Source organism: Hemibagrus wyckioides, linkage group LG14, assembly GCF_019097595.1.
Source record: "Hemibagrus wyckioides isolate EC202008001 linkage group LG14, SWU_Hwy_1.0, whole genome shotgun sequence".
NCBI classification, from domain to species: domain Eukaryota; kingdom Metazoa; phylum Chordata; class Actinopteri; order Siluriformes; family Bagridae; genus Hemibagrus; species Hemibagrus wyckioides.
Window position 1 is genome coordinate 24,194,298 of NC_080723.1, and position 26,102 is coordinate 24,220,399.

The 26,102-nt window shown below is 39.3% G+C and overlaps 1 protein-coding gene and 1 long non-coding RNA gene across 7 annotated transcripts in view; one reads left to right on the forward strand and one right to left on the reverse strand.

The window, feature by feature from the left end:
• LOC131364509 (uncharacterized) overlaps positions 1-26,102 on the forward strand; it is an 84,629-nt gene that overhangs the window by 36,984 nt on the left and 21,543 nt on the right. The window lies entirely within an intron of this gene.
• LOC131364513 (uncharacterized) lies at positions 1,589-15,738 on the reverse strand. Of its 3 annotated transcripts, none has more exons than XR_009206489.1 (6): positions 15,590-15,738; positions 10,193-10,275; positions 9,718-10,077; positions 9,082-9,135; positions 4,441-8,688; positions 1,590-3,176 (listed from the first exon to the last, which is right to left on the reverse strand). It is a non-coding gene; the product is annotated as an uncharacterized LOC131364513 (long non-coding RNA). The 3 variants fall into 3 exon arrangements; XR_009206490.1 differs by having other exon boundaries at positions 1,591-3,176; positions 5,996-8,688; positions 15,590-15,736; XR_009206488.1 differs by having other exon boundaries at positions 1,589-8,688.

The window sequence follows — 26,102 nt, forward strand, 5'->3', positions numbered from 1 at the left end:
GCCAAATGTTTCCCACGCGCTAAAATGGCAATAATGGAAATGGGCTGTCCCAAAGCTATGATGTACACATGTACATCTATCACTACACATGTAAACTACAAAATATCACTTTGTTTTCACTTAAACAAAAGAAATCAACAAAAATGAGTATTTCACCTGAGGAAAAAGTTAAGACACCCTATGCCCTAATAGCTAGTGTTTCCCCCATTGGCTGAAATAACATCAATGAGACGTTTCCTGTAGCCATCTACAGGTTCTGACATTGACTGAAAGAAAGTTTCCCCACTCCTCAATGCAGAATTCAACTGTGTGATGTTTGGGGGGTTTATTGCATGCACAGTCAATTCAAATCACCCCACAGGATCTCAATAGGATTTAGATCTGGGCTTTGACTTGACCATTCTAGAAGTCTCCATTTATTACTTTTTAGCCAGTCCTTTGGCGGATTTACTGGTATGTTTTGGGTCATTGTCATGTTACAACATTCAGTTCTGCTTTGGCTTCAATTTTTTGACAGATGTGCTTACATGTTCCTCAACCTTCTGATATAATGTAGAATTCATAATGGATTCTATGATCCAGAACCACTTCCACCTCCATGTTTCATAGTTGGTATGAGGTTCATTTGCTGAAATGCTGAATTTGGTTTACACCAAACATGCCCTTTTATAGCCCTTTTCCAAATAATTCAAATTAAGACTCATCTGACTGAAGCACATTATTCCAGAAGTCTTTGTCTCTGTGATCTTTGGGAAACTTCAGTCTTGCCCTAATGTTTTTTAGACAGCGAAGTTTCTTTCTTGCACACCTCCCATAATAATTAAAGTTAAAGTAGTCTTTTTCTGATTGTAGATTCATGTACTTTGTCATAAACTGTTGCAAAAGCTTGCTGTAGGTCCCATAATGATATTTTAGGGTTTTTGGAGACATCTTTAAGCCACTTGTGGTCTGCTCTTGGGGTGAATTTGCTTGGACGGCCTGACCTGGCCATGTTTGCAGTTGTTTTAAATGTTTTCCACTTGTAAATTATTTTCTGGACAGTAGAATGGCAGATTACAAATTCACTTTGTGATCTTTTTAAATCCCTTACCAGACTCATAAGCATCAACAATCTTCTTTCAGAAGGCCTCAGATAACTCTCTCAATTAAAAGCAAACCAAGCTAAATGTCTGAGGTTTAAATAAGGCAAGCCTCCTTTAAAATGCTCTGTAACAATATTATAATCATTTGCACCTGATGTGATGCACCTGTAGGTTTTTTTTATCCATTTTAAATACAAATAAATGTGGGGGTGTCCTTACTTATTCCTCACAAGAAATTGGATTTTTTAAAATAACATTTTACAGATCATACATACAGTACATACACTTCCTCTCATCAGATTATTTTGAAAAATTTACAGCTAGAATGCCCAGGCTGTAATTGCTCCAAAAGGTGTTTTTTTTATGAAGTTTCTCAAATCTCAAATGTGTTTTCCAAGTTTTCCAAATTCACCTTGTAGTTTTTGAAATATACTTATTTTAAACTGAATATTTCTTTTTCAAGAAAGAGGCTCAAAAATAGGCCTCGGTTTGAAAAGGTCAAGACCACTGCTTTTCTCCTTATATGTGCTACCTCTTGGTGCAATTATTTGTGAACATGTCATTAGATTACATGACATAGATTGTTATGCTGGCTCCAGCTTTAAAGAATGTGTAAAGAATATCAGACAGTTGATGCTTACCAACTTCCTCCTGCTTAACTCTATGCTTGCACTAGGACCCGGTTCTGATTACAGAGTAACTCTGGATGGTCTTTCTGTTTCATCATGTCCATGAGTAAAAGATCTTGGTGTGATTATTGATTCTGGTCTTTTGTTTGAAGCTCATGTAGATAATATCACTCGGGTAGCCTTCTTTCATCTCAGAAATATTGCTAAGATAAGAAATATGATGTCACTTCATGATGCAGAAAAACTAGTTCATGCTTTTGTTACCTCTAGGTTGGATTATTGTAATGCCTTACTGTCTGGATGTTCCAGTGGGATCATAAACAAGCTCCAGTTAGTCCAGAATGCAGCAGAGAAAGGTGCAAGCTTTTTTGTAGTACCAACAAAAGTAGCAAAGGCTATAGCAGGGGACAGAGCTTTTTCTAACAAAGCCCCTCAGTTATGAAACAGCCTTCCAGTTAGTGTTTTGGACACACCTTTGGCCCACTCTATTTAAGTGGATTGTGAAGTGGTTGCACACTTTATGTCCCAGGAAGCCCTCGTGTCTGTCACTTTCTGGCTCTCCCTTTTAGTTGTGCTATCAAAGCTAGTCTTGGCACTGCACTTTGCACATAATGTACATTGTCTTTAATCATTACATGATCACAAGCATACCTAATTTTGTTCCTCTCTCACAGTAACATGATAATCCTGAGCTCCCAGAACTTCTGACTATTTCTTCTCTTCAGTGAAGTGCTCACTGTTGCTGAGGATTTCCATGTGGACTACCTGGAGACACATGTGACTGCTATGGACAGTGACCTGGTGACAGGGTCATGGGTACATGGGTACAAAGCCAATCTTTGTCTTTCCAATACCATGCCAGCATATAATTGACCTACTTTACAACTTGTTCTGTTAATGTTGAAGGTTCTAGATTCTATTTTGTACCAATCCTCCATAACATCAAAACAGCTCAGACTCATCAAGGCATGGGCTTAAAAAGGTGTGCTGTGGTATATGGCATCAAGACATTAGCAGATCCTTTAAGTCATGTAAGTTAAGAGGTGTCGCCTCCAATGAGTGTCCAGCATATCCCACATATGCTCATGCAGATTATGATCTGTGAATTTGGAGAATTCTATGTCACATTGCTGAACAATTTTTGCAGTGTGTCAGGGTTTATTATTTTGTTGAGAGAGACCATTAGGGAATGTTGCTATGTGTAATGTAGAATTAGAGGCAGTAGGTGTAGAATCCATATGTAGCATTTATTGTCTGAACACAAGGCAAACAAATCCAAAATGAGAGCAAGGTCGGTAAACAGGCAAGGGGTGGGAGGGGACTGAAACCTTTACACTATGAAGGTTGTATTTGGTCTGCAACAATGTTTCTGTCTGATCCTCCTTTGCCGGACCATTTGGTGGTGTACAGGGTTCAGCATGGGCACTCTGACCAGTCTCTGCTGTGCTGCTTCATACACAGTAACCTGCAATGCGAGAAATGTGCCATAAAGAGTTTAAAGCAACTGTACAAGCACTCTGTTTATTGGTGATCACTATGGGACTTGGAAAGTTTGCTGTAACAGGCAAATATTTAAAGTGCTGTATACTAACGTGTGTCACTGAAGAAAAATTGCATGATTAATTTTATTATTATGGTTATATAATAATAAAAGTTAAAAGGCATTTACCCAACTAATTTAACTTACTTTTTTACCCAATTAAATAAATTTTACTTATTATGGTAGCAGGGGATGTGGTAGCACAATGGTTATGGTGTTGGGCTACTGTTCATAAGATTGTGAGTTTGAATCCCAGGTCCAAGCTGCCACTGTTGGGCCCATAATGCTCAGTTCATAAAAATGTCCATCTGGAAAATGGTGTCTGCTGAATGCCATAAATGTGAACTGTTTTATTCCAGGTACAGTATATTTAGCAGTATTTATTTTACTGATTTATATAAATAAAATAAGATATATTGTGAAGATAATGTGAGTTTGGATAGCATAAAACAGGATGCTAGATATATATGAAAGGAAAGGAAAATCCTAAAATGTCACAGGTAGATACCATCTGGACAGGTGATGAAACTTGGATTTTTTTTTACTGAATCTGAAAAAGGTTGCATATAGTACATCACTTTGTGGTTAACAATACCACTTAATGCCACTAGGTTTCACTCTAACACATTGACTCAGTAAGTCTTCACAAACGCATAAACTGTTACCTTGAAGTAGTAATAGCCACTTATTTATTTATTTTTACAAGTGTACATAAAACCTGGAAAATATGTGAATGAAAAAAGCCACGGCTTCAGCACAAGTGTATTAAGTAGTTGAGAACTCTCCTTGTAGCAGAACTTTGTAAACAAAGACAAGAATGGGGCCGGGCTTAAGAAGTTAAAACATTCAAATGTTGAAATGAATTCAAAATTCACTTAACTTCATCCTGATGCCCTGACTTTTTTCCGTCCTTCTTGAATGACCGTCTTGTAGCACTAATGTCTGTAGTACCTACAGAATTGCCAATTGCCTAGACCAGTTACTGTTTTCATACTGGTCCAACAGTTCCACAGGTGATAGCATCAACCATCAACTAGGCCTGTTTAGAGGAAAGTGGATGTCCTGTCCACATGGTGCTACAATAACCATCTTACCCTGAATGTCACCAAGACTAAGGAGATGATTATTTATTACAGGAAAAAGCAGGTGAAGAACTGCAGCACATTGATGAAACTGAGAGTCTTCTCACCTGGAGCATCAACACCTAGTTTGGAGGTTCCACTGCCCAGGACTGTTCAGAGTGGTGAGGATGGCAGAGAAGGCCATCAGGACTTCTCTCTTCTGCCTCACAGACATCTAGGCCCAGCAATGCAGGACCAGAGCCAAGGCAATTGACTGTGTTCACCACCCTGGACACAGTCTCTTCTCAGAGCTCCCATCAGGTAGCACAGACCATGTGACCAGTTGGATGGTAAAAAAGTGTTAGAAGTCTTTCAACGGTAATTGGAAATTTAAAAATAACAACTGAAAATGCCCAAAACAGTGAAAAGAAAGGTTTTGAGTGAAGAAGCAAAAAAAGGCTCAATCCTAGCTTTACTGGCACAAGGATTCAGTGAGCGTCAAGTTACTTGTATCCTTAATATTTCAGAGACGGCAGTTCACAAAAACAAGATCAAGCAACAGACACTAGGAACAACAAAGCTACAGCCTGGAAGAGGCCGGAAACGGGCCAGTAACAAGTGAGATGACTGCAAACTTATTCGAATGTCAATCAAACTGTAGGCTGACCTCAAGTGACCTTCAACAACAGTGGCAAACTCAGACTGGGGTGAAAAGCATAGCAAGAACAGTTCGAAACAGGCTTCTACACGCAGGGCTGAAGTCATACAAAGCCAGAAAAAAGCACTTCATTAGTAAAAAGCAAAGAAGAGCAAGGCTGAAGTTTGCAAAAGGAATTGGACTGTAACAGACTGGAGTAAGGTAATCTTTTCTGATGAGTCCAATTTTCAGCTTTGCCCGACACCCGGTCGTGTTATGGTTAGATGGAGACCTGGAGAGGCCTACAACCCACAGTGTCTTCCACCAACTGTAAAATATGGAGAAGGGTCAGTAATGATTTGGGGGTGCTTCAGCAAGGCTGGAATCAAGCCAAGTACAGGGTTGTTCTAGAAGAACATTGTCTTCCTTCTGCTAAGACAATGTTCCCCAATTCAGAGGATTGGACTTTCCAACAGGACAATGCACCATGCCATACAGCCAGAGCAATCAGAGTCTGGATGGAGGATCACCAGATAAAGACCCTGTCATGGCCAGCCCAATCTCCAGATCTGAACCCTATTGAGAACCTCTGGAATGTCATCAAGAGGAAGATGGATGATCACAAACCATCAAGCAAAGATGGTTTGCAAAAAGAGTACAGTAGTATAAAGTTACCCAACAGCAATGTGAAAAATTGGTGGAGAGCATGGAGCCAAAACGCATGCAGATCAGGGTTATTCCACAGACCGATTTAGATTATTCCACAAATACAAATTATTTGCATTTTGTTTTATTCAAGTTATTAAAGCTCTGCTAATACTGCATGATCTTGGGTTATTTTGATGTGTTGTCATTTCCTTTAAATATACACTCTAAATAACAATAGTTATATTTTGAATTTAGGAGAAATATTATCAGCAGTTCACAAAAAATGAAACAAAACTCTTCATCTCACCAATACATGAACCTGGAAGAAAAAAACCCATAAGAAACTCATTATTTTGCAGTGGTCTCTTTTTTTTTCCAGAGCTGTATATATACACTACCTCTCAAAAGTCTGGGATCACTCGCATATTTCAGCTTGATTTCAGCTAAGGAGGAAGACTCCATCAGCCAATCCATCTTGTGAGACATGCTCCAGGAAGCATGGGGTGAAATCCCATCAGATTATCTTGAAAAATTGACAGTTAGAATGCCCAGGGTGTAATTGCTGCAAAAGCTGTTTTTTTTATGAAGGCAAAGTTTGAAGAAAACATTCAGCGGTAGTGTACATGTATGTATGTATGTATATATAATTTACATATAGCACCTTTTGACCAGCTACATACACATTTTATTTCCTTTAAATTTCTCTATAGTCTACTACATTTTATGTTTATCATATTTATAGAAAAACTCAAGCTCAGCCCATCTGCTACTATCAATCATGTCATTGGTCAAAAAACATGGACATTTACAATTTTGCTGCTTCAAAGCAGCACATTCCACTGAGAAACTACATGCTGCTAGATCAGACAAGCTGTCATCAGTCCTCATCCTCCTCGACCTTTCTGCAGCATTTGACCACAAGACTCTCTTGTCCACCCTCAAGAGTCTTGGAATTTGTGGAACAGAATGGGAATGGTTTGCTTCCTACATGGTCGCTCATATCAGGTAACATGGAAGGGATTGACATCTACTCCACGTAGACTCTATACTGGTGTCACACAAGGTCCTCTCCTTTTCTCCCTCTACACTCACTCTCTTGGCAAAGTTATATCCTCACATGGCTTTTCATACCACTGCTATGCTGATGACACCCAACTTATCTTCTCCTTCCCTCCCTCAGACACCACAACTTCTGGACATTTCATCTTGGATGACAGCTCATCAGCTGAAACTCAATCCCAGCAAAACTGAACTGCTGGTCATCCCAGGTGACTCATCCCCAGCCCAGGATCTTGCATTATCTCTGAACAACTCAATGATCTCCCCTTCACCTGTCCCCTTCACTCACCACCCTAAACTTGCAACCTTGGGGTAACCATGGACAATCAACTGTCCTTTTCCTCCCATGTTGCTAATGTGACACGCTCATGTCGGTTTCTTCTGTACAACATCAGAAGGATTTGACCATTTTTATCCACACAGGCTACTCAAGTGCTTGTTCAGTCTCTGGTTATTTCGAGACTGGACTACTGCAACTCTTTACTGGCAGGTCTTCCTCTGAATGCAATTCGTCCAATGCAAATGATCCAAAATGCAGCTGCACAGCTTGTTTTCAACCTGCCTAAGTTCTCCCACACCACCCCACTGCTGTGTTCCCTCCATTGGCCTCTGGTAGCTGCATCAGATTGAAAACACTGATGCTTTTCTACAAAGCCAAGAATGGACCAGCTCCATCTTACCTCAAAGATCTTATTACTCCTCACACTGCACCTCGCTCCCTCAGGTCCACTAGCACTGCCCGACTGGTCCCACCATCTCTCAGGGTAAAAGGTAGGTATTCAGCTTGACTCTTCTCTGTTCTGGCACCGAGGTGGTGGAATGAACTTGTCTGAAGACCTACCTTTTCCTGAAGCACTTAAACTAGCTCTAGCTAGTTTAAGTAAAACTAGCACTTTTGTACATTGCTCTGGAAAAGAAGATCTACCAATGCCAGAAATGTAAATGGTGGCTGAAGCTGCTGGCACATATCTGTGTGATTTTCTGTGTAACACATACTGTACCACATCAAGGCTCAGTGAGTGTATTTTATATGAGCTTCTTAGTCAAAAGTCAATAAACCATGAGAAGTTTCTACTTTTGTTTTGGTTGTGTTGCTTGTCAATTAGAATGTTTTAAAGTTGGTCTATAAAATACTGTTTTTATTTTATATTAATCAGCTACCTGCTTAAAAACAGCAAATATTACCCATGTCCTGCTGTTTAAATCTTTTACACCTCACTACGATTGTATTTGATCAGAAGTTGTTGATTATATAAAATCTTCTATAATTGCAGCTGTGCAATTTCTTACACGTTTCCTGTAACAGTGGACAGGGTGCATTTTTTTCCTGTCTTTCCTGTACTTTTTAAGGAGTCATTAGAACTGATCCTTGTCTGACTCCTCCCTTCAGGTCTGTTCACCAAGGGTGGGCCTACTAGGAACATTCAGTTCCTGATGACATAGCCCTGAGGTTCATCAATGTACATAAGCCCCATCACTCTGTCAAAGTCTCAGTCCACGAAGGGAAATATAAGTAATGAGAGGAACTAAATTCCTCAAAGTTTTCTTACTTGTACCATCCACACAGAGCGGCCTAAACTCCAGGATACTTAGCTAGTGCTGGACCAAGGCCAAGAAGTCTGTGAAAGACCTCAATGCCATCTAAAGAACAATGGACTCTTCTCTCTGCATCATCACTATACACACAGTCTAATTTTGTTCTTCCTGATTCTATTTTATCACATGGACCTGGATTTGATCAAGCATTTCACTGCATGTCACACTGTGTATAGATATGTGACCAATATAAATTTGAATTTGTATGTCTATATGCATTGGTTCTGGCCTCCTGACAGGTATCACAGACAGCCGGACAGGCAGGTGGGTGTTCAAGCAGGTAAGCAGAACACAAAAAAATACTTGAGGCATAAAGACACAGTCCTGTGCACAGCTCTAGGTGACAGGTTTCTTCAAATAAGAAGAAGAGAGAGAATAACTGATAGGAGAAACAGGAACATGAACTGTGGGTGAGGACACTTCATTCCTGAATCACCTGAAATACAGAAAGGAATCATTTTATTTAGTTTAGCTACAACATTTTCCAAATAAATTCTAAACGGTAAGGTTTACAAACAAACAAAATATACATGTACTGTATATACTGTATATACAGAGGCGTTGACCAATTAAAGGAAAAACCTTGGCTCTGTTATTATTTCACTGCTATGTTTTGTGTCCACTCGCCCCTCACAGGGAAGCGACTTAACATCAGAACCACAAAAAGGTGTGATGGACAGGTGTCCACGTACATTTGAACACGTAATGTATAATTAAGTTTAAAATATCATGAGCAATTTTTAAAAATGTGCAAAAAATACACTGCACTTAACGTTCTGATATAAGTGGAATTTTGGTTTGTGTAAGAAATTTAATCTGTGTAACTCACCTGCAGACATTTGATATTTAGCTGATTTCTTTTCAGTTTTTTCTGCAAGTTTTTCTGTAATGGAAAAAAAAATCATGATTCTAATCTTGGCTCTTTTGTCTGTAACTCTTCTGAATGATGCTACAGTGATTTACTCTGTAACTGTAGATCAGGGACATGTGTAGTTTAGACTCACTGCTAATGTAGTTTAGCTTGTGTTTACATTCACAGTCTTTTACTCCAGTTTTATCTGTTTTAACACACCCGTATTAACTCTCCACTAAAATAAATACGATGGTCTAATCTCTGCATTCTTTCACATTAGTAATACTTTAAGTGATATGTGATTACTACATTTAATCTAAAATTTTTAGAATGTAGGACAACCAGTTAATCACACTGAAATAGTATTTCAAAGCCAATACATAAAATTAACCAAGGCATTAATCTCAGCTCCACTCTTATAGACTTCTAATTTAAAAATTCAGTTCATACTTGTTTAATGAAAATAATTTAGATTAACATTGTTATCATTATACTGGCTCAAATAAAGTTCTACAGTAAGCCCAGTGTCTGTCCAGTCATTCCTTATGTCCAGCTTTGTTTTCTGATGTGTGTAATGATCAGTGTTTGTTCTACTGACAATAACTCACTTACCACTGACTGAGAGTTTAACACTGCTGATCAGGTTTAGTGTGGAAGATCTCTTTGATCTGTCAGATCTCCTGGTGTGTCTCACTACCTCGTAGCTCGTGTAGACAGCTGCATCAGAACGTGTCAGGTTGTGCAACACCAAGGAACAGTTCCCTTTATGCAGATTTTCCTCAGGAACATCCACACGGCCCTCATATCTCTTACCCTGATATGTCTTCTCACCCTGTCGCTCAAACACAGTCTCAGTATTGATGAACCATCTAATATACGGTGCTTCAGTGCCTACACTCTTCAGTTTACAGGGCAGGAGTGCTGTAGAACCCAGATGGCCAGATACAGGGATCTGATCTGCCGAGAGGAGACCTGAGATAGGATAAAAAATGAATGTTATCACCACCTTTTAAAACAATGCTCTTATGGTAGAAGCCTTACATTTTATATTTTGTTATATTCTGGCTAATAACAAAAAGATACTCACTCACACACATGGTTCCCAGCACCATGCAAAAGGAAAAGAAGGAGGTCATGATGTCCTGCTCTGGAGGAGTGAGTGCAAATTTTCTGAAACAATGAAAGGCAGGAGTCAAAAAAAGAGAAATACAGTATCTCACAAAAGTGAGTACACCCCTCACGTTATTGTAAATATTGTATTATATCTTTTCATGTGACAACACTGAAGAAATGCCCCTCTGCTCCAATGTACAGTAGTGAGTGTCCAGCCTGTATAACAGTGTAAATTTGCTGTCCCCTCAAAATAACTCAACACACAGACATTAATGTCTAAACCGTTGGCAACAAAAGTGACTACACCCCTAAGTGGAAATGTCCAAATTGGGCCCAAAGTGTCAATATTTTGTGTGGCCACCATTATTTTCCAGCATTGCCTTAACCCTCTTTGATCATGGAGTTCACCAGAGCTTCACAGGTTGACACTGGAGTCCTCTTCCACTCCTCCATGATGACATCACAGAGCTGGTGGATGTTGGAGACCTTGTGCTCCCCCACCTTCCATTTGAGGATGACCCACAGATGCTGAATAGGGTTTAGGTCTGGAGACATGCTTGGCCAGTCCATCACCAATCAACAATTAAGAGTGCTTTCTGGTATTTATCATGAATTTTATTTTATTTAGATTATACTACTATACAATGAAATATAATATTTAATTTCTAATTCCAAACAGACTGCTAAAGTCATATCATTATAAATCACTGCCAGTTCCAGACTGTCAAATACATCAAAATACTTTAAAAAATAAAGTAGACAAGGAAAACATAATAATAATAATAATAATAATAATAATAATAATAATAATAATAATAATAATCAATCTTACAAAAATTATAACTCTCCTACTTAATACTGTTGGCCTGTAGAATATATCAAGCCCCAAAACAACAGTTTAGTGAACACTGTGAAGGCAGACTGTGATAATTGCTTAGAAATAGAGGCATTACATTCTGTCAAGAAAATAAATGAAGGCTGTGTTGATCAAAACTTATTTACAACTGTTAAAACAGTTACATAATGCTCAATCATTATACCTTTCAATCAGTTGAATTTTTACTGTTACACAGTCTGGTTGTGAGGCCCGAATGCTTCGGTACCTCTTTCCAGATGGCAGGAGGGTGAAGAGTGTGTGTGAGGGGTGTGTGGGGTGTGTAAGAGTGTGTGTGAGGGGTGTGTGGGGTGTGTAAGAGTGTGTGTGAGGGGTGTGTGGGGTGTGTAAGAGTGTGTGTGAGGGGTGTGTGGGGTGTGTAAGAGTGTGTGTGAGGGGTGTGTGGGGTGTGTAAGAGTGTGTGTGAGGGGTGTGTGGGGTGTGTAAGAGTGTGTGTGAGGGGTGTGTGGGGTGTGTAAGAGTGTGTGTGGGGTGTGTAAGAGTGTGTGTGAGGGGTGTGTGGGGTGTGTAAGAGTGTGTGTGAGGGGTGTGTGGGGTGTGTAAGAGTGTGTGTGAGGGGTGTGTGGGGTGTGTAAGAGTGTGTGTGAGGGGTGTGTGGGGTCATCCACAATGCTGCTAGTTTTGTGGACGCACAAGTGTCCACACTTGTAGTGTAAATGTCCGTTATAGAGGGGAGAGAGACTCTGATGATCTTCTCAGCTGTCCTCACTATCTGCTGAAGGGTCTTGTGATCCGAGACGGTGAAGTTCCCAAACCAGGCAGTGATGCAGCTGCTCAGGACGCTCCGATGAACACAGTCAGGATGGGGGGAGGGGACGATAGTCATTGAGGCAGGAAACTGTAGACTTCAATGGCACAGGGATGATAGTCGTGCATATGATGATAGGGATGATAGGGATGCATAGTGTTCTCTTCACATCAGCTGTGGAAAGGCAGAGCACCTGGTCATTAGGAGGGATGGTCTTCCTCACTGTTACATTGTTCTGTGCCTCGAACCCAGCATAGAAGTCGTTCAGCGTGTCTGGGAGGGAGGTGTCATGTGCCAGGAGTCTCTGCTGTCCTGAAAGTGGCCGTGGATTCTCTGGGTGTGTGCACACTTCGCCTCTCTGATGGCTCGGGACAGTTTGGCCCTTGCTGTTTTTAATGCGGCCCTGTCCCCTGCTCTGAAGGCAGACTCTCGAGTCAGGAGAGCATGCACTTTTGCAGTCAGCCACGGCTTCTGGTTGGAGTATGTGGTTATGGTCTTGGAGACAGTCACGTCATCGATGCACTTCCCAATGTAGCCAGTCACTGATGCCGTGTATTCCTCCAAGTTGATAGAGTTGCTGTTTGTTGCAGCCTCCCTGAACATATTCCAGTCAGTGCACTCAAAACAGTCCTGAAGAGCAGAGATGGCTCCTGCTGGCCAGGTTTTAATCTGTTTCAGAACCGGTTTAGAGCGTCTGATGAGTGGTCTGTATGCTGGAATCAACATAACAGACTTGTGGTCTGAGTAGCCGAGGTGGGGGCGGGGCTCCACACGATATGCGCTGGGAATGTTTGTGTAAACAAGATCCAGCATGTTCTCCCCTCTCATCACAAAGTCCACATGCTGATGGAATTTAGGGAGCACTGTTCTGAGATTTGCATGATTGAAATCTCCGGCGATAATAAACAGTCCGTCGGGGTGAGCATTCTGCAGGTCGCTAATAGATCCGTAGAGTTTACATAGAGCCTTATTAGCATTAGCGCTTGGCGGAATGTACACTCCGAGAATGAAAGAGGTGGTGAATTCACGTGGTAAATAAAATGGCCTGCATCTAACAGTCACAAACTCCACTAGTGCAAACAAGCACAGAGTCCTTACACCATTCCGTGTTGATGTAAACACACACACCACCACCGTGAGCCTTACTGCACAGAGCTGCATTCCTGTCGGCACGAAACCCAGTGAGCCTGGCTAGCTGAATGGCGGCGTCCGTAACTCTGTTGCTGAGCCACGTCTCCATGAAACAGGAAACAGACACCCGTTACAGCGCCCTGGAACATCTTGCTGCATAGCTGATACACACTTATCAGCTCGTATCCATGTACAACTTGGTACACACTTAGATCTCATTGAACTGAACAACTTTCACACTGCATGTCATTAAGTCTAATCCACAGGAAGTGAGGTATTTTGAGTTATTTGCAAAACGCACCCAAGGGAATTTGAAATACTCCTCCTAGGGAATTGATACAACCGCCACCAAACCCAGGCTAATATGATCTCAAGACATGAGAAGTGACAGGAAGTGACACACTTCATGCTGCCAGTTGGTGGCGCTATGACTGAGACTCATAGTTGTCATATCTGTGTGATCAGCTTTCTACTCTTAACATAATCCTAAGGTTTCATGTAGATCACTTAATGTACAAGTAGAAGTTATTAGCCACTTCCTGTTTCCTTTTATTCGCCATAAGTTTAAGGGCTTCTCACGGCTGAACCGTTTGAGATATCAAAAATCCCTTTGCAACTTATTATCAGTGTCTTGAGATCATATTAGCCTGGGTTTGGTGGAGGTTGTATCAATGTCTTGAGATCATATTAGCCTGGGTTTGGTGGCGGTTGTATCAGTGTCTTGAGATCATATTAGCCTGGGTTTGGTGGCGGTTGTATCAGTGTCTTGAGATCATATTAGCCTGGGTTTGGTGGCGGTTGTATCAATGTCTTGAGATCATATTAGCCTGGGTTTGGTGGCGGTTGTATCAGTGTCTTGAGATCATATTAGCCTGGGTTTGGTGGCGGTTGTATCAGTGTCTTGAGATCATATTAGCCTGGGTTTGGTGGCGGTTGTATCAGTGTCTTGAGATCATATTAGCCTGGGTTTGGTGGCGGTTGTATCAGTGTCTTGAGATCATATTAGCCTGGGTTTGGTGGAGGTTGTATCAGTGTCTTGAGATCATATTAGCCTGGGTTTGGTGGAGGTTGTATCAGTGTCTTGAGATCATATTAGCCTGGGTTTGGTGGAGGTTGTATCAGTGTCTTGAGATCATATTAGCCTGGGTTTGGTGGAGGTTGTATCAATGTCTTGAGATCATATTAGCCTGGGTTTGGTGGAGGTTGTATCAATGTCTTGAGATCATATTAGCCTGGGTTTGGTGGAGGTTGTATCAGTGTCTTGAGATCATATTAGCCTGGGTTTGGTGGAGGTTGTATCAGTGTCTTGAGATCATATTAGCCTGGGTTTGGTGGAGGTTGTATCAGTGTCTTGAGATCATATTAGCCTGGGTTTGGTGGAGGTTGTATCAGTGTCTTGAGATCATATTAGCCTGGGTTTGGTGGCGGTTGTATCAATTCCCTAGGAGGAGTATTTCAAATTCTGTAACGGGTGTGTGCCACGTCCAGGGTTGAGCCACGGTAACGTCCTAATGGCCACAGATTCCAACCTGTCTGCTGATTTTCAAGAATTTTTGAGCATGTTAAGGGGTCCAAAATGCCCTGAAAGACTGAAAATAAATAAATAAATAAATAAATAAATAAATAAATAAATAAATAAATAATAAAAAATAAAACATAAATTCTAACGAAAACAATAGGGCTTCCACACCTACGGTGCAAGGCCTCTGGCCTTGCTCCTTCGGTGCTGGGGCCCTAAAAATAATAATAATAATCCTTAGAAGAACAAGAGGGCCCTCCACACTACTAGTGCCCTAATAAAAGACAGTTCTAAAAATGCTCAATGCAGAAACCAAGGATTTGTTCTTCATGTGACAGGAAGAGTGTTTGGGCAGTGGTCTAGTATTCAGGGTGGAAAACAGTCATCAACAATATCAAGTGTCCCCCCCCCTCTGTCTCACACACACACACACACACATATGTATATATGAACAAATAACCCCTGGGAGAATTTTCCACTTCAGATGAGGCTGCAGTGACATGCTGCTGCTGTCAGGACAATAAAGGCTTAACATGAAGGTGAATTATACCTTGCCATGAGTATGCCTATTCATGTAAAATATCTTATTACATACTTTATACAGCCTAATTTATAATACACTCTATAATAGAATTAACCGAATCTGGCTACAATCTACTACATTCTACACATTAAACCTACAAAAATAATGTGTTCGAGTGTTAGCAGAGGACGGAGAGGATGCAGACTGAACCGGCAGGTAAACATGAAACGATTTTAACACGTGTTTTATTTCTGCGACTCTGATTATATTTGTGTCTCACTGCGCACATAACCGGCGCTTCCTCTCCGTCCTGACGCTCGACCAGGCTCCCTTACCTACAAGATCATCTACAAGATCATCTCAATCATTTTTAGATGCTAAAATTATGAAGCGTCACCAACAGCTGAGTACAAGCTGAGTGCGAGCAGTTTACCGCAGCAGAATGATAATAATAATAATAATAATAATAACAAATAACAGTGTATGATATAAGATCAAACTAAGACAAAACCCAATAGAAATTGGTTAATAATGTAATAATAAAACGGTTTTTACCTCAACGACAAATGCTCAGTGCTCAAAGCGAGGGTTTGTTCAGTCTGCTGTCGGGAAGCGGGTTAGAATTTCAGGGCGGAGAATCACGTCACTGCAGTCTGCACCAAACCGCGCACTTGAAAATGTTTAGGAGAATACTGAATACAAATACTACTAAAAACCCAAATAATAATACGTTATTAACGTGTCCACACATATACGAATATAGGTATATGGTATAAACGTATACATGCTTCCTGTGGGGAATTGTTTTAGTTAGACTCCTGTATTTAGAATTAGTTATATAGTTAAACATTCCACTGGGTACTGAGTGAAATGTAAGGTAATGAATACAACAGAAACTATGTAGGTGGAGTTTTTCTAGAACTTTAAGATTTGAGAGTCTCAGCCCACAGAAGCCTCACTTAACTTTTTTCAACCTCTATAAAATTCCCTAAAATATTTTCATATGGATTCATGGGTTACTTCCCTTCTAATGCAGTTTTTGTCAGTTTGATGTTACTACAGGAAATGGTCTGCTCGGCTAGCCTTTATTGTATTTATTTGTATCTCATTTCTATCTGTAAGATCTAAGAAAAAAAGATGCAAGTCTTTTTTAAAATCTGAAGATGTTCTAATACAAGCATTGAATTTAATTGCAAAACATATAACACTATTAAAATATATTAGATTTAATTTTGTGCAATATAAAAAGGTGTTACAGATCTGCAGGCTGAACTTCAGTCACTAACTCTGGAAAATGTATGTTTTTAATAAACACACACCATGTAGCCTAAATTCATGATAACATTAGCTATAATATTAGACTTTTCTAACAAAAAAATAACAACAACAGAAAAACAACACCAGCATGTACAGTAGACCTCATCTGTACTTGTTTTATATCTTTACTTTTTTACAACTCTTATATATTAAACATCTACAGTTATATAGACTGTAAATAAAACATTTGATTAGTTGAGGCTTTTCTCTGCTAAGGCTGGTATTTGTGTGAAATTTACCAACTCCACTGTACATGCTAGATGATGACCTCTGCTGGTTAAATGTGTGTCTATATCTCAAACATAAGAAAACCCAAAATAAAACTTCAATTTTTTTTCATGTTCATGCTTCAATTTTGGTACTATAGTAATATTTGTGTATAATGTATATTGTTTAAAGAATATATAAAAAGAGCAGAGTCAGTTTGTGTATAACTGTGTGACAGATTTATTCAGTGTGAGACAAAATGTTAGCAGGAACCCAAACATTTTGACTGATTCTAGATCAGTAATTGCCATATACTGTAGACAAATCAACATTCAACAGAATTTTGAAACTGTAACAGAACTTGGCTCTTTTAATGCACTCCAATGATTTTCAGTCTCCAGGTATGTGTTTGAGTAAAATTAACATTTCTGTTTTATTCTATTAATTACTGATAAACATTTTGTCATTTAGAAAACATTTTGTCATTTGCAGAAAACGGTCAAAATCACAAAAAAGACCTCAGACTTCAAATAATGTAAGGAAAACAAGTTCATATTTATTTTTAAACAACACAATATTAATGTTTTAACTTTAATTATTTTGTTAATATTTAGTGGAATAATCCTGATTTTCAGTCACAGATTTTATGCGTCTTGGCATGCTCTCCAGTCTTTCACACTGATGTTGGGTGACTTTATGCCACTCAAGCAGCACAGATTTGTTTGAAGGCTTGTGACCATCCATATTCTTCTTGATCACATTCCAGAGGTTTTCAATGGGGTTCAGGTCTGGAAATTGAGCTGATCATGACAGTGTCTTGATGTGGTGGTCCTCCAGCCACACCTTGCTTGACCTGTCTGTGTGGCATGGAGCATTGTCCTGCTGGAAAAAACAATCTTCAGAGTCGGGAAACATTGTCAATACAGAAGGAAGCAAGTTTTCTTCCAGGACAACAAGTAAGTGGCTTGATTTGTGCGTCCTTAAAAAAGACAAATGTACCAGATTTCAGCCTTGGTGAAGAACCCCCAGATAATCACCGATCCTCCACCAAATTTCACAGTGGGTGTGAGACACTGTGGCTTGTAACATCTCCAGATTCTAATTCTTTTATGTTTCATGAAAGCAGCAAAGTTGTATACACTGATCAGGCATAACATTATGACCAGTTCCAGGTGAATAACACTGAGTATCTCTTCATCATGGCACCTGTTAGTGGGTGGGATATATTAGGCAGCAAGTCAACATTTTGTCCTCAAAGTTGATGTTAGAAGCAGGAAAAATGGACAAAAGTACAGATTTGAGCGAGTTTGACCAAAAGGGCCAAATTGTGATGGCTAGACCACTGGATCAGAGATTCTCCAAAACTGCAGCTCTTGTGGGGTGTTCCCGGTCTGCAGTGGTCAGTATCTATCAAAAGTTGTCTAAGAACAGTGGTGAACCAGAGACAGGGTCACGGGCGGTCAAGTCTCATTGATGGACATGGGGAGTGAAGGCTGGCCCGTGTGATCCGATCCAACAGACGAGCTACTATAGACCAAATTACATTCATTCAAAGTTTGGGAATGTGTTCCACATATTATCTTTCTATTTTAAGTACTGTTTAATCCAATTCATTTCAAATACATTGTTTAGGGTATCATAATACCTCCAGGCCCCCCTTATCCTTTGAGCTACATAATAATCTCTTTTCTCAAATAATGTCAAAGAGTAATTTATCCAACGTTTTAACTACTTTAGAAGGTATATCAGGTGACAACATAAACTGACCTGGAAATTCCTTCTGCCTTAGACAAAAGGACCCTCCCCTGCAAAGATAAATCCCAAAGTTTAAATCCCTGCACATTTTTTTCCATCTTTACAAATGATTACTCCAAGATAAGTCACAGTAGTTTGGATTGGAATACCAGATATATTTGATAAATTGCAGTTTTTTTAAGGGAAAATAACCATTTTACTCCAATTCATACGCAATCCTGATGCAAGTGAAAAATCATTAGCTTTATTAACTTCATGTATATCTTTTAAAAAAAGTGTTGTATTGTCTGCAAACTGACATAACTTAAAAACTTTTCCCATAGTTGTAATACCTTGAAAATAGCCTTTCTTAAGCTGCAGAGCCAATAATTGGGTTGCTAACAGAAATAAAAATGGACATCCTTGTCTTATTCCTCTGCCAATTTCAAATCTATTAGATGTTCCTTGGGCCAATTTTACAGAACCTTTGTATAATGTTAACAGCTTTTAAAAAATACTTGCCAAAACTGAAAAATTAAATCTTTTAAACAAGGGTTGTCAGAAATTGTAAAGTTACAGCTTCACCTCTGACTGTTTCAAACATTGTCAGCAGCACAAAGTACTAGTATGTGGAAATATCCTGTAGGTGGTGATGTTTACCAATAAAGCTGCATTGTGGATAATTCAAAAATACTACATAATGTCTTTGTAGTTCTTAATCTTGCAACTATTCTCAAGTTGATCCAGGGACAAGGCCCTTAACCCTCAACGTAAATGTACACTGCTCAAAAAAATTAAAGGAACACTTTTAATCAGAGTATAGCATCAAGTCGATTAAACTCCTGTGATGCTGATCTGGTCAGTTAAGTAGCAGAGGGAGTTGTTAATCAGTTTCAGCTGCTTTGGTGTTAATGAAATTAATGACAGGTGCACTAAATGGGCAACAATGAGATGATTCCAGAACAGGAATGGTTTTACAGGTGGAGGCCACTGACATTTTTTCCCTACTCAACTTTTACCTGGATACCTGGACCCTACAGAACACCTCCAGGATGGCACATCAATACGTGCCACTGCCAGAAGGTTTGCTGTGTCTCCCAGCACAGTCTCAAGAGCATGGAGGAGATTCCAGGAGACAGGCAGTTGGCACCCTGTGCTTTTGACAGATGAGAGCAGGTTCACCCTAAGCACATGTGACAGATGTGAAAGGGTCTGGAGAAGCCGTGGAGAATGTTATGTAGCCTGTAACATCGTACAGCATGACCGGTTTGGTGGTGGGTCAGTGATGGTCTGAGGAGACATATATATTTATAGAGGGATGCACAGACCTGTACAGGCTAGACAATGGCACACTGACTGCCATTAGGTATTGGACCCATAGTTAGACCCTACGCTGGTGCAGTGGGTCCTGGGTTCCTCCTGGTGCACGACAATGCCCGGCTTCATGTTGCGAGAGTATGTACACTGTTCCTGGAGGATGAAGGAATTGATACCACTGAATGGCCCCCACGCTCGCCAGCCCTAAATCCAATAGAACACCTCTGGGACATTATGTTTCGGTCCAACTGATGCCATCAGGTTGCAACTTAAACTGTCCCGTAGGTCAGTGATGCCCTGGTCCAGATTTGGGATTAAATACCCCAGGACACCATCCATCATCTCTTTAGGAGCATGCCCCTACATTGTCAGGTATGCATACTAGCATGTGGGGGCCATACACACTACTGAGTACCATTTTGAGCTGCTGCAATGAAATTTCTTTGAATGCCTTTGAATTCAGCCCACTTTAGGTTGATCATTTTCATTTCCATCAAATGATATGGCATCCTTTCATTCCTAACACATTAGTATATAAGGTATATATACAGGATATACCTGTATATCCTGGCAAAAAGTAAAAAACATTTGTGTCCTTCAGGGGTCGCAGTTCATCCAGTGATACAGAACTGTATTTCCTTTACTGGGATTTGTCCTACCTGCTGCTATGTTTATCCCTTATTTTAGATATAATTCTGCTAAAAGAACTGCTGATGATACACTATACTGCCAAAAGTATTCGCTCACCCATCCAAATAATCAGAATCAGGTGTTCCAATCACTTCCATGGCCACAGGTGTATAAAATCAAGCACCTAGGCATGCAGACTGTTTTTACAAACATTTGTGAAAGAATGGGTCGCTCTCAGGAGCTCAGTGAATTCCAGCATGGAACTGTGATAGGATGCCACCTGTGCAACAAATCCAGTCGTGAAATTTCCTCGCTCCTAAATATTCCACAGTCAACTGTCAGCTGTATTATAAGAACGTGGAAGTGTTTGGGAACGACAGCAACTCAGCTGAGGCGCATAGTGCGAAGAGGTCGCCAACTTTCTGCAGAGTCAATCGCTACAGACCTCCAAACTTCATGTGGCCTTCAGATTAGCTCAAGAACAGTGCGCAGAGAGCTTCATGGAATGGGTTTCCATGGCCGAGCAGCTGCATCCAAGCCATACATCACCAAGTGCAATGCAAAGCGTGGGATGCAGTGGTGTAAAGCACGCCGCCACTGGACTCTAGAGCAGTGGAGACGCGTTCTCTGGAGTGACCAATCGCGCTTCTCCATCTGGCAATCTGATGGACGAGTCTGGGTTTGGCGGTTGCCAGGAAAAGATTGTAGCATAGCAGTTATACTCAGACCTACATAAGAATAACATTCATGAAATGTATCAGTCAGGATTTAGACCTCATCATAGCACAGAGACAGTAAAGTGGTCAATGACCTGTTACTGACCTCTGATCAGGGTTGCTGGTGTTACTTGATCTTAGTGCAGCTTTTCACACCATTGACCACACTGTTTTACTTGATAGGCTAGAACAAGCTGTTGGTGTTAAGGGGACAGCCCTTTCCTGGCTCAGGTCTTATTTGACTGATCATTATCAGTTTGCAGAGGTAAATGTTGACTTCTCCATGCGTACCAAGGTTATGTTCAGTGTTCCACAAGGTTCTGTTTTAGGCCCAACATTTTTATGAATATTCTTTTCTCAGGTAAAGGAGCATATGAAATGAAATGAAAACATCTGGATATCTGGAGGGTTCATGGGCATGGAGTGTTTGGTGAACTGTGATGTTTTGATGCTGTCACACTACAACCCTTGCAAGTTACTCAGGTTTGCAGACTGTGAAGTGGTTGAACGATTCTGGCTCTCTCTTTTAGTTATGCTTGTCATAGCTAGCCTCGTTAAAGTCCCTGTCTGCACTTTGCACATAATACAATGTCTTTAACCATTACATACTTAATATACTTAACATTCTCTCTCTCTCTCTCTCTCTCTCTCTCTCTCTCTCTCTCTCAGTATTCTGAGTTGCCAGTTTGACCATTTCTTCTCTCTGGACCTGCCTGATCCATCCTGATTCCTTACCCCTGGTTGAATTCTCATTGCTTGGTGATGCTCACTGCTGCTGTGGATAGATCTGTGTGGACAGCCTGTGACATCTGCCTTGCATCTGCCAGCTTGCAACAGCAGGACTCAACTCAGGAACTACACTGAACTATTGGTTCCTCAAGAGTTCTTGGGTTCTGTGGTAGAAAGGACATTAGTTACATTTACATTATTTACTGTCCAGTGTCACCCAAATGAGGATGAGGTTCCCTTCTGAGTCTGGTTCCTCTCAAGGTTTCTTCCTCATATCATCTCAGGGAGTTTTTTTCCTCACCGTCACCTCAGGCTTCTCATTAGGGATAAAATATTTACTCAACTTTAAACTTTCCAATTTTTTTCAATTTTTTTTTTTACTTCTAGAAAGCTGCTTTGAGGCAATGTCCATTGTTAAAAGCGCTATATTTATAAATTGAATTGAATTGATGAGAATTAAATTAAATAAAATTATATGATATGGACTTCACAGTTAGCAGATGTCAGCTGTACTGATATGTTAGACATGTCAAATGCCAAACTGCATTGAAGCTCTTCTGGTGGCTTATGGTGTCCCTAGCGGTGGCAGGTAGAGGCAGAGCCCCACTGTTTATATATGCCATCAAGAAAAATGTTAATCTTGTATGTCCTCATTTACAAGTCCATGCATTTTAAATTTCACTGAAACAGATATCATCTCTTATGAGTGACCGGTCATTTTCCTTTAATCCATCCTTCAGTTCATTTGAACTGAATAACTGAATTTATTCCAATGTGTCTTTTAATGCCCTGATGTTCCACTTTATATGCTGTAGTGGGATCTGTTTGGGTTTTTTCCATTGTTGTGTTGGGGTCCAAGGATTCCAAGGAGCAAAACATTGCTGAACATTGCTGCAGAGTCTGCTTGAAAACACAAGATAAAACAAAACCAAACAAAATAAATCCACCTGTAAAGCAGTGGAGGTCATAGGAACGAGTGTATAAAATACTCACCTAATGGAACCACCAGCCAGTGACATGATATAACTAATTAACTGCTGATTGGAAGTCACATGGACTTAGCAGCTGGTTTTTAGTGTAGTGTAGGACATTTTAAATAACAAAACTTTATATAGCTATAAGCCTCTCAGACTGACTGCAGAAAGTGAGGGATTTTGAGGAGGTTCAGGCAGTTACCCCAGACAGACTCCTTTTTGGCCAAAAAGAATAGAGAGGACACGCAAGGCACAAAGAAATAGAAATCATAATGAACATTTATCATTGCAAGATGCCTGTAAGAAACCATCAATCTTTTACAAGTAAAAATTGTACTATTGTAGAGTAGGATATAGTATGATAAGAACATGATATAGAGTAAACTCTATGATCTACTGCAAAAGCAAGGAGAAGAAACATGACCATGTTTTGGAGATAACTGAAAGCTTGCAAAGGCAAGAATAGAAATCTTGCAATGCGAAGTATATTTTTGCAACAAGCATTCTGGATCAGGATTCTGCTAGATTCAGATCTCAGGAACGCTGTGTGAGGACAGAATACACTGTGGATGTGACACCAGTCCATCACAGAACACCAAACACACACACACACACTACCCACTGTTCCATCACGCTGCTCCAATACTGACTGTATTATTAATAAAGCAGACCAGTGAGCTTCATTTATAATTTAAACAAAAAATCTCAGATTTATTCATCTTTTAGGAAGTGGACATGCAGCACACTACACTGAAAGGGAATATCCTGTCTGTCAGATTTCTGGAAATATGATGTATATTTTACATATACATATTCTCCTGAGTCCTGGGTTTAATCCTGAGCTCTGGTAAGTCTATTTTTTTTATTCCAGATGTGATAAGATCAGATGGTTGTTGGTTGTGTGAAACTAATTGTGTTAATTTAAATCAATCCATTCGATAAAACCAACAAAACACTGGTCCGTCTATATTTAGCATTTTTTGGTTAGAGTGGAAATAAAGATAAACAATTTCCCAAATCATCTATTATTGATCAGACATTGGATTTAGCAAAACAATTAATATTATTGCAGCTTAATAGTGATTATTATTTAAGGATCAGTAATAACATCATCTGCATGTATGGCTGAAAAACACTGAAAAATATTTAAAAAATATATAAAATAAATAAACATATAAGTAACCTGATGTTTGATTCATTTTCTTTGAGGACACGTTTTCCTCAACACTGTACTGATATCTCTGTGTGGCTGTGTGTGTACTTTAGATGGCGGTAATAATGAGAGAGGTTCTTTATCTGAGGATTCAGATTCACACCAGACTGGAGGCACTGGGAACATCTGCATTACAAATGATCATAATGTATGTGTGCTTCATCTCCATCCTAATAAACATCATCTGCGTGAGTGTGTTCTGCAGCACAGTGCAAGGTAAAAGTGGTTTAACTTGCAGGTTGAACGTGAAAAAATGTAACAAATTATTTATGGTAATGGTGTTATTAACGTGTCTGTATTTACTGTGTAATAATGGAATTGTCTTTCAGGAAAATCATCATGCTGCAGTCACACCACCAACTCCCCCGAAAAGGTATCAAAATATTTAAATTAATGTCCATACTGGAGAGAAATTATTTATTTATATAACAAATCATTATTTTTAGATTAAAAATATTTAAGGTATGAAGAAAAGGACAGAAAATATGCAATTAGTTGTTTAACTGGAATAAATGGAAAAGAAACAGCAAATTTCAGTAGTACAGAGTGAAATGGAATATAATGTAAAAGGCTGAACAATTTTTACTATTATATAAAACTTTTCCATTCTTATAAAATTGCATGCTGCTTTATTATTTATTTTTTAGTAACTATAAAGCTATGTTCTGTGTAAATACTGTAATTATAATAGAATTAATATATAACTGTAGAGTAGTACAGAACTGCCTACATGTCACATGACCTCCATGAAACATAAATGAACCTGAGTGATTACAGAAAGTCATTATTCTACCTGTAGCTTCACATCCTCTCTCCATGTCCTTCAGATTACTTCAGTTTACTTATTTTGTTGATCAGTGTTATGTGGGTAAGCTTAGTGTTGAAAAAACACTGAAACTTTGTATTTGTATAAAATGAGATGTTCACTTGATACTAATAAGAAACACACTACAGTTTAAAGGAGCAATGGCTTTTATTTACGTTCAGCGGGGAATTTTACTGACACCTGGCAACCCTGTCTATTAGGTGCATTAAGCAAGAATTTAAATTTTTTTAACTTTATATTTCTGGTTATTCTGTGTTTCCTGTATTTACATTTCTTGAGGCACCGTGTGATTTTGGATCAGAAATGTGACAAGTGTGAAATACTATAATAAATATTTGTGGAACACAATACAGTAAACAGAACAGTTAATGCCAAAGTTTCCAAAAATAAACAGAAAATGATCTGTTCAGTTCTGGTTCATCATCTGAATCTCTCTACAGGATGAAAACATTCATGACAGTTCACTGTATGAAAGAAAGTTCATAGGATCTACTGAGATCAACACAGCTTCAGATTTGGACTGTGTGACCTACGTAACATTCACCTCACTGCCACAGAGACACTGACCAACACAAGGGGTCACAAATTATTCATTCATTACAATTTATTTACTTATTTATTTATTCTTTAAAAAACTGTTTTCTCTTATAAGAGTATTATAATCAATTTAACAGAATACTCTCTCTCTCTCTATGTCAGGATTTTGAGATGTATCTGGAGAAGTCTGATCACATGGATGAAGGATGTGTTAGATCAGACTTTTCTAGTGAACCTAATCAAAAATGTGTTCTGACAGTGTCTGGTTATTTATAATTATATACAAATGTTAGCAATAACATGTTGCCCCATAATGTTACTAAATCCATATTAGGTAACATTTGTAGTACATGCAGCACTTATATGTATTTTACAGGTAGAAAATAAAACCTAAATTAAACAGTAAGAAAATAACTGAGGTGTAAAGGGGGTGTAGGTCAGATACAGGTTTGAATGGTATTGAAAATGAAGAAATCTTTCATTATTCATTATAATGAATTATATAATGATATTACATTATATAATATTTCATTATTCATCATTCAAATCAGTCCCATATATGGATTTTTTTTTTATTTGCATGATACTCCTGTTAGAATATTTTTCTTTTTAACTTCAAGCATTAAAATGTTTCATTAAAAGAATTCTTTGAATAAATTTGGCAAAGGCACTAATGGGATTTTACTCAAGATTTGGCGCAACATGTTTGTTACACGAGCCATTTAATAAATTATATACATTTTGCTCGGCAGATAACATGTAGGTTTACTTAACTAATGGATATCTGATTTCTGCACCAAACACAAGCACATGTAGGCAGCTTCTAAGAAACAGTGGAAGAATAAATGAGCTAGTAAAACCTTTTGTT